Below are 14,877 nucleotides of genomic sequence, written 5' to 3' on the forward strand. Positions count from 1 at the left end.
GAATGCATTATACAAAACAGTTGTAACTTCAGCTGATTTGACTGCAAAGATGAGTGACGGCTGGCTTGACCGCACGTTACCGCAATACGATAACGTTTCCTGTCCATGACAGAGTTAGCATGCATTTTTAGCCGTCATGTCTAGCTCTGATTTTCCTGGCAGTGTGTGAAACCCAAAGTGTTTCCATATTTTACTGTATGTGTAGTGTTTACCACTTTGGATTTAAAATGTGAGTGTTCAGGTCGTATCGACGCCGACCCTCCCCCGTTTTGTACTATCTCATATCGGCTCACTGCTGCCGACTGCTGTTTGTTTTGATTGTAATGTCACGTTACTCAGACTACAACAATAAAAGCTGTAACTTCCTTCTACCTCTGCATAGACTGAAATTAACCAAATATATCAATTCTGGCATTTAAAAATCGTAAAAAAAAAAGAATCGTGATACATAGGTGAATAATTTTTTCCCCCACCCCTAATGGGTACCAATTTATATCACCTTTCTAGCCACTTCTTTGTAAATGATAGTCATGGTGACCTGTGTGTGTCTCTGTGTGGTGGGCTACTAAATGGTGCGTGTATGGGGGATAGGGGATGGGCAGCTGCTGCTTATGCAAGCACATGCAGTTCCGTTTGAATTGAATTGGAGGGTCTGGGTTGGTCTAGGCCGCATTGTGCTGAGTAAGCTTTGCTGTTTTAAAATTGCTAAATGAGAAGCCAGAGTCCTGATGTTTTGTGTGTGGAGAGGTGTTTGTGCAGCTCATTGTGTCCATACAGTTGCAGGCACACAATAGAGCTGTGGTCCACAACTAGTCTGTCAACCGGCTCCAAGGGCTGCGTCTAATCTGTTTTCTGTTTTTAGATCCTAAATTTGTTTATGAATCTTGTTATCATGCCCAATTTCCTAATTGTTTTTTTATTTGTTTTGATTGTGTGTACTTGTGCACCAGTGCCTCAACTCACCTCCTCCCATCTCTATTTGTTGTTGTCATTGTTTGAAGACGTTGTTCAAACAAGAGACGTAAAACGTAAAATGCTGGTTTAGGCCAGTTTCTGTAATATATCTAATGTGTGTCTGTGGTTTGAAACTATTATTTTGTGAATGGCTTTGTAAGGTACTTTATTATGCTGGTTTGTTTGGAGTTGGTTACTAAAGCCGGTTTATGATTTTCCCAGTATTGGGACATATTTTCCAGCAGTTTGTATTTGGGTGTCACTGCTGCTAAAGTGATGTAAGGGGAAACTATATTAATAGATGAATTAGATGTATAATAACATTCGCCTAATTTTTTCCCTCTCATCACATGTTTCTAGGGCTGACCCGAATGTCAAAATCAGTATTCAAAAGCTTTGTTTTTAAAAAATAAAATATATTTATATATATACATAAGTATGTAATAATAATGTATGAAGCCCAAAATAGCCCATGAAAATAAGGAAAACTTCCACATTATTAATTATTCATATTCAAAATTAATTATTAGCTATTCTCAGACAGATATCGCTGTTTGTTATGTGTAGAGGTGCGTGTGTGTATAGTAGTGTTGCAGCGCTACTGTCCCGAAGCTTCGAATACCACTGAATATATAGTACATATTCAACTTTAACCTTTTAAGTCTTGATATGAACCTAAATTATGTTTCTCCCAATTAAACAGTGTTTATTTCTGAGATGTGTGTATTTTCAAATGACAGCAATTTCTTATTACATAAAATCTAGATAGAAACTCTCTGTTTTGTTCCATGAATAACACGCTTTCAACAGTACAGTGTTGCTTGAGGTCATTTCTGTTTCAATTCATAACTTTTGGAAAGTGGTTTTGCTTTCATGTTTAAAGAAGACGTCCTGTTCTAAAGTTTACAAATAGCGTTTGGTGGATGTTTCTTTAAAAGGCAAACCACAGTATCATAAAGTTGGTACATTTATAGCGTTTGCGGCACCAGTGGGGATTATATCCTGCGGGGAAAAAACTGAACAAGTGTTCTACTCTGAAGCCCTTTAGTTGTGCAAAGCTCAACTGTTAGTCAGACACAGACTCACCATCCAGCTTGCTCCCAGAGACCCTCAGATAGTTTATTGCTTGTAGGCCTGTTGCATTCGTAGTTACAACACAATGAAAAACTCATGTGTAATTAGTTGTGACTAGTGTTCTTGCCTTTGATTTTGTAGAGCAATGTGATGTCTGTCTGGCTTTACTTTCACTTTTAGTTGTCTGGCTCCACTCCCCAAACTACTGTCTGCTGAGCATGTTTTCATTATTGTCTAAAGTTTTCACAACTGGCTCATGGCGTGTTGAAGCAGTAGCAATGTAAACTTGCATAGTTTACTCCATGCTGAAATAGCCAACTTGAGATCGTCGTGTTTGGAATTTAATACGGCAGTGCTATAAATTCCTAAGGTGTTGCAACATTGCTGCATTGGTTGGGGATCAGGTAGTTGACCATTGCCCCTCAGTGCAGTAAAGCCACACCTGCAGATGGTCATGAGACTGGAACAAGCAAGGAGCTGAAATGGAGCATTTGGTGCTGTTGACCTATGCAGGCTCAGACAGGATACAATCTACGCAAAGGCAATTTTAGTTGAGCAAGTTGTGGATGGGCAAAAGTGTCTTTGGCTGAGATTTGAATCATTAGTGTAGCGAACATTGTGAGCTGTTTTGAAACAGACTTTCATACTAATTTCTTTTTTATAATTTGGATTTTAAACCTCTACAACAAAATGTTTAAATGAAATGCTTTAAAGTATTAAAATATTTATCTGTAGTTTTATTATTATTATAATAGTAGGCTATTTATTTCTACACTCCATGCAATCCCACGTTGCTAGATGTCATATGTCCACCTACTGAAAAAAATGTCAAGAAAACCAATTTGCAACTTTTGCACTTTATCTAATATAGTTTGGCCTAACAGTTAATGTCCTATATTCTTCCATTGTAAACCGGCCACTTATAGTTAGATGTCTTTAATTAACTGTATACAATTTACAACAATGTAAACTGTACTCGCCAATTAAGACTAGGGCTGACTCGAATGCTTCGAAGCTTTGGCCGTTGCCATGGTAATCCACCTCCAAATCAGTATTTGAATGCTTTGTTTAATAAAAAAAGAAAATACATATAAGTATGTAATAATAATGTATAAATCCCCAAATAGCCCATGAAATAAGGAATATTCCCACAACATTATTCATATTCAACATTAATGATTATTAGTTAATCTCAGACGGGGAGTGCTGTTTGTTGTGTGTAGAGGTGCGTGTGTGTGTACAGTAGTGCGACACTGAAACGGGGGAGATGGAGACAGACAGAAGGAAAAACATGTCAGCCTGCTTCGAATACCTTAGCATATTTCTCACCGAAGCTTCGAAGCCCAAAAAATGGTTTTCGGGACAGCCCTAACTAACTGTTCTCGAATTCAGAAAAACTTTTCAGAAACCTTGCTGTAGGAAATATTTTGATTCCACCCTCCTCTGATAGCAGCAAAATTGAGTAGCCAGAAATATCATATTGCCTTTCTTAAGTTACTATAACCTGAAATGAACCGGCCTGATTTTGACTGCAGTGTTGAAACGAGGCTGGAAATGTCACATCTTCTAATGTCGACCTCACAAAGCCTTCGCTGTAGGGCTGTTTGGGACGAGGAGACACTCTTTGTCATTCACTAATTGAGTGATGGCTTTCCTGAGCCGAGCCTCCAGTGTTAAACCTCTGTGAGAACATGCTAATGCAAATTGATGCAAATGATGTGGTGTTATACATGCAGATTAGCCACGCGACTACCCTCTGGCTTTTGTTCTCCGAGGACAGACGAACTCTGGAGTGTTTTTTTGTGGATGCTCGTCTCTATCTGTTTATGTTTGGGTGTATGTCTGGGGATACTTCCACAAGGCTACAAATGCAATCAATACTCCGTCTCCTATAAAAAACAAACCTTGCTGGCTTCACTGCATGACTCACTTCTGGGAGTGAAAAACACTCCCACAGGGTCTTAGGATGCAGCAGTCTAAAGCCTCAGATTTCTGATCTCTACCTCCTCAGAAACCCAAATATAGTTTGATTATTTATAAAGTCTCTCAGCTGTATTTGACAGCCGGCAGAAAAGGGTTCACAGAAAAGGCAAGTGGGTGGCAGCGAAATCTGTGCTACACTGAATCTCACGAGAGCAGAGTAGAAATAACTTTAAACTTAACTGAGTGTAGCAGACACCCTAAAGTTAATAAAGACAGAGGGAGATGGGTTCAGAAAAATTCACTTTGTTAACCAGGACATACAGGTGACCCAGAGTGTTTAAAACTATTGTCTTGCACACTTTTTTGTAGCCACATAAAATGGACGCTGATCAATTGTGCTACAGAGTTGTACATAACATCACTAGTGACCTTTTAAAACTATTCTCCTCATCTTTCATCTGTCTGCTGCTCTTTATTCCTCTCTCAGCCGTTCCCCTGTCTCAAGATGGATAAACCAAAAAGTATGTGCTTAATAGTGGAAGCAGCTTTCCAGATTGTTATTTTATCCACTTCAAACACAACAAAGACCATATTTAGAGACAAGATATTTTTGGAAAGCGATTCCTTTTCATCAGTCTGGTGATGTGTATGTAACGGTGAAGACGTCTGGCCTTTTCCATCTGGAATGTGTTTTAAATTAAGGCAACGTGATAAAAGTAGTTTTAAAATTTGTTTTGTGGATGAAATGAGATGTTTATGTCCAACATTATAATGTAGTTCAGGGCAGCAACTAACAATTATTTTTATTATCCATTCAATATGCAGATGGTTTTCTCCATTAATTGATTAAATGTCTATATGTTTAAAAAAAACCTTAGAATAACCATCGCAATTCCCCAAGAAGGACACATTCAAATTGTTAATTTCTCCCCACCAATAATCCAAATCCCAAAATATTCAATTTACTGTAATATAAAATGTAGAAAAGCAGAAAAAAGATCAACATGTATAATCTGGTACCAGCAAATATTTGTTTTGTTTTTTGCTTGAAAATTGACTCAAGCATTTGATTGTGAAAATAGTCAGTTGACTATTGCTTGTTATTGCTTTGGAGTACATGTTTGTGATTTGCCTGCCGTTGGTGTATTATTCCACATTGGCTACATGGACTGACACTTAGATGAATCCCCTCTGGGCAACTTGGACAGAAATTCATTCTCCGAATGTCAATTTACAACTGTAATTTCACTGCATGTTTGTACATGCTAAATTTACTGAAGAAAATGTTTTTCATAAGTATCTGTAGCCATCCAGGCCAACAGGGAAGGGCAATTATATTACCAACCTGATTTACCATAGTTGTTCATTAACTAACTCATTAAAGAACAATAACAGAAAGCACGTGGTTAGCACCTGTACCTATCATCTCTCAGGTGACCTAGATTAGGGAAGACAGACATGTGATCAGGTTTAGCATGTTCAATTACTGCATGTTGTTTTATTCTGCTTCGTTTTAGACAGTTAAGGAAGGCGTTGACAGGAGAAAAAGTCTTATAGTTAAAGTTGTACGATGCTGCTTTTAATAACTGATAATTGTTAGCTGTTTAAATGCAGGATAGGTAGGGTCTTGGATTGAATTTGGTTGATGTATTTTTTAGTTTTCAGTACCACCTGTCACTAGAAAAGGAAACAACAAACCATAAATCATGCAATTGCAACTTAGTTGTCCTCTTCTCTTCTTCTTTCCCTCCCCCTGTTCTGACCGCCTTGTTCTTCTTTATCCTTTCTTTTGCTTTTGGTGACTCGCGGTGCCCCCCTCGCTCTGTCAGCTGTAGCTGTCGGGGGATGGGCAATTGTCGGCCCATTCATAAACAGATGCTGTCCATGGTGTGTATGCGTGCACTCCAGGAGGGCCCCCACCATGCTCTGCTGTTGTTGTTGAACCCAGAACCATCTGCTGAAGCACTTGGTGGTTGGAGGAAGGAGAGAGAGAGGGGGGTGAGGGGGGAGTGTGGGAACAGAGGGAGCAGGGTGGTGACTGAAAGTGGCAGCAAGAAAAGGATGCAACTGGGTGTGCAACCACACTTCGATAATAACAGATTAGGCAAACCACTTTCATTTAACACGTCGACCAGAACAGTTAAGGGAAATTTAATATGTGTGGAAACTTTTGATGACTGTGTCACACAGAAATGCATGCCACTTACCTATTTGTCAGACTGTAACAGGCTTGCAGACTTCAGCTCATCAGAGTCTGCAACAAATCTGTAATTCCACACATGCTACTAAAACTTCCATACAGTAGAGATGTTGAAATCTGAACATACAGAAGCCTGCAGCTGTATCAGCTCTGATCACTGTTGCTCATAGCAGCTCAACGCTATTTGTAAGATTTATAGATTTTTTTACTGGGACAATTAAAATATTTAGTCCCGATTAATCACATGATTGTCCATAGTTAATTGCAATTAATCACACATTTTTTATCTGTTCAAAATGTACCTCAAAGGGAGATTTGTCAAGTATTTATTAGTCTTATCAACATGTGAGTGGGCAAATATGCTTGCTTTATGCAAATGTATATAAATATTTATTATTGGAAATAATTTACCTTGCCTAAAACTGCATGTGATTATCATAAAGTGGGCATGTCTGTAAAGGGGAGACTCGTGGGTACCCATAGAACCCATTTTCATTCACATATCTTGAGGTCAGAGGTCAAGGGACCCCTTTGAAAATGGTCATGCCAGTTTTTCCTCACCAAAATTTAATGTAAGTTTGGAATGTTATTTAACCTTCTTCGCGACAAGCTAGTATGACATGGTTGGTACCAATGGATTCCTGAGGTTTTCTAGCGACAACTTCTGAAAGACTAAATAGCTGCCGGATCTGATTACAAAGACGGTAATAGTTTATATAATAAAATATTGATACTTGATGTCCATGTATCGATACAAAATATTGCGATACTATGCTGTATAGTTTTTTTTCACCTCACCCCTGTCTAATAGTATTATTGCTTCCATAGCTGACAAAATTTAAAATTCTTACTATCAGCAAATTGCACAAAAAGAATAATTTTTGGGATTGTTTTCTGACATCGCATGTTCAGGTTGGTGTGAGCATGCTACAAAAGATCAGATTGCGGCCAGGCCTGACGGCGGCCGTCGGATTTTTGAGAGATTAATTAAAAATCAATAGTGTTTTAGAGAATTGATACAGTATTGCACAACATAATATCGCGATACTCATGTGTATTGATATTTTCTTACACTCTTAATACAGATGTGAACATTAACATACAGAAGGCTGGAGCTGCATCAGCACTGATCACTGCTGCTCACAGTAGCTCAACGCTGTTTGTAAGATTAATTGATTTTTTACTGGGACAATACATTTTGATCAACATCACTGTAAATGCACCAGTGTTAAGTGATTTGCAATTGTTTTCTCCTGGCTTGATGATAGATTAGCCGGCGGATTTAACTGATGTTAATGAGTTGATGCACTGTAAAGGGGCTGCCTGTTTCGCAATAATTAAGCGCAATACATTTTCACCATTTTTATTAAATTAAATAGAAAAAAATATATTTTGTGAAAACAAGTCTTAGCTACTGAATATTTTTAGTATCTTAGTTCTTTAATGCAGTACATTTTTCCAACATATTAAACATTGCATTTTTATGCAGATTTGCACATTTCACTTTTTCTATGAGCCACTGTACAATTATCAAACTAAATGACAACACACTTAATGGTGCAGCCGTGGTGTCTGTCTGAGTTGTTTCAGCATCTCTGTACGTCTGTCTGTTTATAGCTAAGGTAAATGCTGTGCTGTAATCCCATTATCGGATTAGACTGCAGCCTGCAGCTTTCTCCTGCAGGATAAATGGCACACCCACCGCGACCAGCGCGGCTAAACTTGACACTCACCGAAGGAGAAGCCTCAGTCTGATTGCAAACTAATAGGAAGCCCTGATTTCTTTTTGGGAGCCAAAAAGAATAATATTCTAATCAATCAATAGTAGTGAAAATGTTTAATTACAAAGGTTTAAGTACACCCGTTTTTATATTATAAGGCCAGATGTTTTCATCTTGTTTCACGTTGTTACCAGGCAATATACCCTGGTGTAATACTAAGTATAACTCTTAGTATAAGCAATAAGTTGTGAAAAAATCATAGCGTGACCAAAACACAGCACCATAGACACAAAAATAAACTTCAACCATTGATTATTTTAATTATAAATTAGTTTGTGAAACAATTTTCAGTTTAATCAGTTCATGGTTTGATCTATAAAACGTCAGAAAATCCTTACAAATTCCCGGAGCCCAAGCTGACATCTAAAAGTTATTGAAGAACATTATGTGCCACATAAAACACAAAATGCAATAGCAATTACAATGAGCGTAATGGTGTTTCCTCCTGTTGTTCACAGGGAACATACCCACAGAGGGAAGAACAGTGGATGGAAGAGAGAGAGAGACGGAGACTGTGACGAGGACGGAGGATAAGAAGATACAGGACTGGTCAAAAGGTGAGAGAAGAAGTCATGGCCTCTGTCTTGTCAGGAGCTGTGGGATAGTTGTGTAGTGTGAAAGTTGATAAAAGATAATGGCAATGCTCAGCGCTACGTCAAACTGTATTGATTTGCCATTGCAAATGTAGTTTATCGACATCTGCTGCTTCTAGGACACCAACTTCCGTTCACCTTACACAGAACTATTTATCTGTAATGAGCGATGGGCTGCTAAAACCGTAAGGTTCAGCTCTCATAGTGTTTCCAAACACCAAATGCAATTCTGCACAGTAAGCAAGGATGTGATTAATATTGCATATCTTCAGACTTGTACTCTGGGTAGTAAAAATAGATTCACAACCATCAGTGCTGCAGTTTTATGTGTGTAGAGACATGATTCTGGCAATACATGAAATTGGCGCGGTATAAAATAGCAAGTCCCAGAAGGCTTAAGGAAATCCACAAACTGCTTGGCTCAAGACATCATCTCCTATTTTATTTTTAAAACTACTCGTCCATTTCAGCTATGAAGCCTTCTTTTAAAATATTTATTTTTTTCCAAAATGTTTTCTTCTTTGCATGGTCTGGGTTCTGTCTGTTTCTCTGTCCCTGTAGTGCAGTGTGCTTTGCTCTTATGACGCCGCTGGTGTGCTTTGCCATGTGACGCAGTAGTGTTTTCCATTTGAAATGCCGTTGCAGTTTCCATTGAGGTCCTGTTTGTACGAGCCTACTTCTGTTACAGCTGAAACTACTGTCATGGCTAGTGTGGGCAGGAAGTCTGATAGCGTCTATCTCTGACCTTGAGTGTGTCTTTATGTTTCAGTTGCTTTTGTTTTCACTCTTCTCCACGGTCGTCCTGCTGTGTCTACAGTCTCACTTTCTTACCGTATTGTTTGATTTGTCTGCTCCAGTACAAACATAGAAGTAGTTGAGAGTTTAAGTCTCCGTAGTACCAAACTGTGAGCTGGCACAGACATTTATTGTCATGGAAGCTCCTCCCCCCAGTTAATGGTTATACAATACCGAGAGTGTAATCATTGTACCTCTGAAAGACTCAGTGTCTATACTAACAGTGTCTCACTATAGAAGCCTACTTACTATATGCTGATTTGCCCCCAGTTGTCAGCAGCTTTTTAGCATGCGCCAGTTTGATTGCCTTTGGTCTTGAATCCAGTAAGAATATGACATACTTCTATTTTTCATCACAGACACTCTTCGAGCTGCGCCAGTTGTGGCTTAGTGGATCAACAGAAAATTAATCTGCACCATTTGTGATAAGTGATTGATTTAGAATAATTTTTCAAGCAAAAATACCCCAAAAATATGGTTCCAGCTTCTAAAATGTGAGGTTTTCCAGCTTGTCATTGTCCTATATGATAGTAAACTGAATACAGTGGAAACCGCTTATAGTGATCACAGTTACAGTGATCAACCGCTTATATGGATCAAAAAGCTTGGGACAGAATCATTCCTATACAAACGCTGTTTAAACAATTCAAAAAAGTAATCAAGTAGTTCACTTTTAGCATTCATTTTGTGTCTTTTCATACATGACAACATATGGAAAAACATTTTAAAACAAGGTTAGATTACCGTTAGTTGAAATTTTGTTTTATTTTTTACTTCACTCCCTCAATACTTTTCCTCACGGACAGGCTGCTTTTTGGCTGTATAACATTACTTGTGCTGCGTGCACATTAAAATCATGGGGGGAAAAAAAGAATAATTTTCTCTGAATAAAAAACAAATGTGCACCGGGAAAGCACCCTTGTCAAGTGAATTGATAATGCCTGGTCACGTAATGCCCCCAAAGTGAAACTTTGCTGGGTTGTTTCATCACTTTATAGTCATGTAATAAATATATAGATGTAATTTAGATGGTAATCTGCATGAGAAATGATGCACAATAACAAATATTAGGTTGTAAAAATCATCCGCTTATAGTGATCAATTTGACCCGGACAGATGTGATCACTATGAACGGTTTCTACTTTATCATCGGGTTTTGGACTGTTTATCTGTCATAACAAGCATTTTTGAACACATCACCTTGTGATGCGCATTTTTCACTATTATAGGAATTGGCACAGTATAAAACAAAGCATGCTCAACTCCCAGAAGACTTACTCATTGCTACAGTCAAACCAGCAACTAAAGAGAACAACCAACACTCCTATTGACTTTTTAAACTATTTATAGACCAGAGAAAAGTTCCTGAGAATGCCTGGTGGCAACCACTACCAGCCTGGGTGTGGGTGGACAGGTGACTGAATAATGGACAAACCAGCTAATGAGTCATTTGCAACACCCGAAGCGTGTGCTTTTTGCGTACATTGACCTTGGTTTGAGTTTGCTCTGTGTGGGTGCCCCTCCAAACCCCTCCCAAAGTGGACGTGACGGCAGTGGACCATGTGACAAGTGGGCTTATCTGCTCTCGCACACACTCACACTGTACATGCAATCTCTTGAACTGTATACTGTATTGAAAGGGATGCAGTCTTGTACAACACAGTAACACCTGCACTCCAGTAAATTGCACCTTTTCTCAACACTTCCTCAAGTTGTTCAGTCCTTCATGTTGAAGCAGGGAAGATGCAGACTGTTTGCTTTCACTCCCAAGCTTAGCTATTAATTAATAAGAGGTTTTTGTGTATCTGAGAGAGAGAGAGACACTGGCGTGTGCTTCTTGCGCTGATGTCATCTTGCTCAGACAAGCCCAGAGGAATTGTGAGTGTTTAGGAATGTTGCCATAACAACAGGGTCTTCCCTAACAAGAAGAATTTTACTGGTTAGTTCAGCCCAGAAAAAAGATTTGAGATGGACTGAACTGAGTTTAAACATAATCTATAATACTGCACTGTATATTTATAGTGTATAGTGTATACAGCACAAAGAGAGAGCAATGCAAGCCCTCAAAATTAAACATGTCTGAATACAAGGAATGTTTGACAATGTGCTCAGAACTGGAGCAGATTTTCAAACAGTGCTACAGAGGTTGGATTAGATGATGAGGAAACATGTCCATGTATGAGGAATGTTTGCTCCAACACAACCTTTACCAGTGTGCATTTGTTTAATATAAAATGGAAGTGCACTAATGCTGACAAAGGAAATCAATTTTATACCAGTACCAACTATATAGCCAATCCATATCATGACCTCTGTACATGTGTGCTTTTTATACCTCTTCTACCGCCCACTCTTAATCCAACCAGTTCTTTCATTTTCACCATTTAGGTTTGTTGCCGAGGGCCTGATGTGTTTTACTTGCATGCAAACGATGTTAAAGAATATGTCAACTTTTTGGCAACAAAGCACCATGCTTCAAATAGATTTTGTAGTTGCGTAGCAACAGCAGGACACGTGAAAAGTGCCTTCAGCTAAAAACAATGTTCAGTGGAGAGTCGCTGCATTTGGAGTTTTTTAGATGGTCAAGACAAACCGCTCATCTTTGTCCATTTGCTAACTTTTGTTGTGTGAATGTATGGTCTCTCAAGTAACTTTCATTGTGTCATTGTCACTAATCATCTAAAACTAGGGATGCACCGATCCAACATTTTCAGTTCGGATACCGATAGCGATACCTGGGCTTTGGGTATCGTCCAGTACCGATCTGTTTAATCAATGAGCTGTATGTGTCACTGTATGGAAGAGTCTGGGATCATTCATTAATGTGTAAGAAAACATCTGGCCTGACTTAAAAACAACGTTTTCTTAACTTTGCAAAACAAAATGTAACAAAATAAATACATAGATATAAATTTACTGAATTATTTATAATTAGAATAATAAATTGGTAAAAAAAAATAAAAACATCTTCAAACTTAATAGGATTTTCGATTCAAGTGTAAACCTTTTTAATGCAGCAACAAATTGGTCAAAACTTCAATAGGAATTCAAATTCCAGTATATAATGAATATAATATATTAAATGAATTGAATTGAATAGATCAGCCCCATTGTCACTGATGCCTGATCCAGCTATTTAAGTCAGTATCGGCTCCATATCCAATTCAGTTTCGGTACATCCCTAAGCTAACACAATACAGATATCGGACAAATCAAGCTACCTGTGAACCTAAAACATATGTCTCAATTTCACTCCTTCCATACAACATAAAACAATTTAAATTATATATATATATAATATATATGTACTGCCTTTTGAATTTGCATCAGCCCACCTGCTTTTTAGCGGTATAGAAAGTTACAAATATACCTGTTTAATACAGGTTTAGGCTTTGTATGTGTGTGTTTGGTCATCAGCTTTTCATGTCTATTCAGATGTACCTTGGTTTAGATCCACCTCTGTTCTACTCCTACTCTCCAGGTTAGTTTATGTAACAGGTGAAGTAGAATAACACTTTCTAGGTTAATTCTATTGATCCTTTTCCACTGTTCCAGGTTTCAGCATGTTGGCCAGTTTGCCTCTTTAGTTACTTTGCTTCTTGCTCTGTCTGTTAAACTGAGTACATATTGTACTGGCTTCATGTGCCACTGACTTCAGGAAGTTGACCTCTTTGCTTTTTATACATGTTAGAAGCTGCAGCTGCATTCCTCCCACATCAACCTCAGTGACAGGCTCTTATACCTCTTTGTCCCTCCTTTTCTACATTCCACTTCTCTCTCTGTCTTCTCTCTTCCCTCCTCCTTACCTTCACATCTCTGTTTTTTTCCTGTTCTGCTGTTCACCGTTCTCTTCCCCCCCACCCCCCTTAGCCGCACTCTGTGTTTGTGTGTTGTCCTTATATTCCCTCTCCCCCCCTCCCTACTCCTCCCCCCTCTTCCCCTGTCTGTAAGATGATAGCAGCAGTCGAGCTGCTGCCAACTCCAGGGGCCCTCATGAAAGCTGTTCTCAGAGCACGGGGAAAGAGGAACACACTGTACTCTATGTACTGAACAGCGGTAAAGAACATGTTTGTACTCACTACGGCTGAGCGGTGTAACATTTGCACCAGAGCTTGAGCTTAAGGATTAATTTTGGGTCGAATTTGGGACGAGAGTTGAAAGAAAAATACTCAACGTAAATGACTGCACGTTGTGTAGAGCGGACAGTTATTATTAAACCTCCTTAACAGCATAAATGCACGCACGCATACCGTCAGTGCCCGATCCGTCCCGCATGTGTACACACACACACACACACACACACACACACACACACACACACACACACACACACACACACACACAGACACAGACACAGCACATAGCCTACCACCGGTCTCGAACCTCACGGCGGCGGCAGTAAACTTGCAAGTATTAACGTTACCAGTTAACGTTAGACTGTTTGATGTTAATGTTACAGTTAACTAATGAGTCAGCAGCTGACCTTTGCATTTATAGTGAGTGAGCTGACGATAATTTTACACATAGAAAATATTTTAATTTTAACGTAGCTGCGTTTTAACATAAAAAAAACAAACATGCAAATTATAAATAACAAACCAATGAAATAACTTTTTAAATTAAAAAAAATATATATTTTGGATGAGTTATAAATTTATCGACAAAAACAAATCACTTTTGATATTCAATTCATGTTTAAGGTCAATTTAAATGATTAACTAATGATAATGTAGAAAAAAAAAAAAGATTTTAAATTCGTGACAGTCCACATTAATTTCGGGACGGCTTAGGTTGTAATTCGGTACGGTTCTGGGAGGATGGTGAAAAAAGTTATTATAGAGGCTAGGTTTTCACATTCATTAAAAATGCAGTTGTGTGTTGTAATCAATTAAAGTTAATTTATTGCCATTATACTACACAGGGTTGCATAGCTAACTAGCTAGCTTGCATGTCAGTAGCTAAACAAATAAATAGGCCCTCTAATTAAAAACTCAGGTAGTCGAGAATTACTTTACAAATATTCAATTGTATGTAGACCTCTATTAATGATTTGGCCTTTTAAAATGTCTGAAAAAAGTGAAAAATGGCCATCACAATTTCTTAAACTCCACTGTGATTGTGGCTTGTTTTGTCTGAAAAATAATCCATAACTAAGTTATATAGAGTTTCCGATCACAAAACAAATCCTCACTTTAAGAACCAGCAAACGTGAGGTATTTTTCTTTAAATGTGTCTTAAAAAATTAGATTATTATCAAAACAGTTGGTTTGTATTTTTCTTTTGACTTGTCGAGTATTGACTAATGGCTTCAGCTATTGTAGACACACATACACAACATTATGTATGCAACCAATACAGGCTGGGAGTTTAATTAATGGAAAATGATTTCATTTTAGATTTAAATACTGGTCAGAAAAATCCCCATATCTTTCAACACTTACCCATAATGGCATGATGAGCACTGCCTCAAGTGAAATATCTTTCACTATTTTGATTTGCACTTCCTTTTAAGGACAGGCGGTGTTTCCCTGCGTAGCCTCTTTGAATCGGATGCTTT

General features: G+C 38.3%; 1 long non-coding RNA gene across 2 annotated transcripts; it reads right to left on the reverse strand.

Annotated features, from left to right (window-relative positions):
- Positions 1-3,113: 3,113 nt before the first annotated feature.
- Positions 3,114-14,873, reverse strand: LOC119501596. Of its 2 annotated transcripts, none has more exons than XR_005209861.1 (3): positions 14,762-14,873; positions 6,159-6,216; positions 3,114-5,916 (listed from the first exon to the last, which is right to left on the reverse strand). It is a non-coding gene; the product is annotated as an uncharacterized LOC119501596 (long non-coding RNA). The 2 variants fall into 2 exon arrangements; XR_005209862.1 differs by lacking the exon at positions 14,762-14,873 and adding an exon at positions 13,127-13,175.
- Between the last annotated feature and the right edge of the window lie 4 nt (positions 14,874-14,877).

This window comes from Sebastes umbrosus, chromosome 14 (genome assembly GCF_015220745.1).
Source record: "Sebastes umbrosus isolate fSebUmb1 chromosome 14, fSebUmb1.pri, whole genome shotgun sequence".
Classification (NCBI taxonomy): Eukaryota; Metazoa; Chordata; class Actinopteri; order Perciformes; family Sebastidae; genus Sebastes; species Sebastes umbrosus.